We start from the raw sequence: 317 nt of genomic DNA, 5'->3' as shown, positions 1-317 counted from the left end.
GGGATCCTGGGGGGGGAGTGGTGCTCCCTCCAGTGCCGCCAGTGACTGCACCAGTGCCACCAGTGATTGCACCAGTGCCACCAGTGCCCCCCCAGCACCACGGGGACCTCCTCAGAGGAGGGAGATGGGGGAGACCAGCCTGGCCCAGTTCCATCCCAGTTTTGTCCCAGTTTCGTCCCATCCCAGTCCATCCCAGTTCCCATTTTACCCCCATCCCAGTCCATTCCAGTCCATCCCAGTCCCATCCCCTGGGCTCTGGCCAGGCTGGGATCCCTCTGGAGGGCTCACAGGGGTCTTGGAGATTTGAGGGAGCTCGG

Source organism: Corvus brachyrhynchos, unplaced genomic scaffold (assembly GCF_000691975.1).
Source record: "Corvus brachyrhynchos isolate BGI_N302 unplaced genomic scaffold, ASM69197v1 scaffold1414, whole genome shotgun sequence".
In the NCBI taxonomy this organism is placed as follows: Eukaryota; Metazoa; Chordata; class Aves; order Passeriformes; family Corvidae; genus Corvus; species Corvus brachyrhynchos.
Note: the sequence above shows the minus strand (reverse complement) of the source record.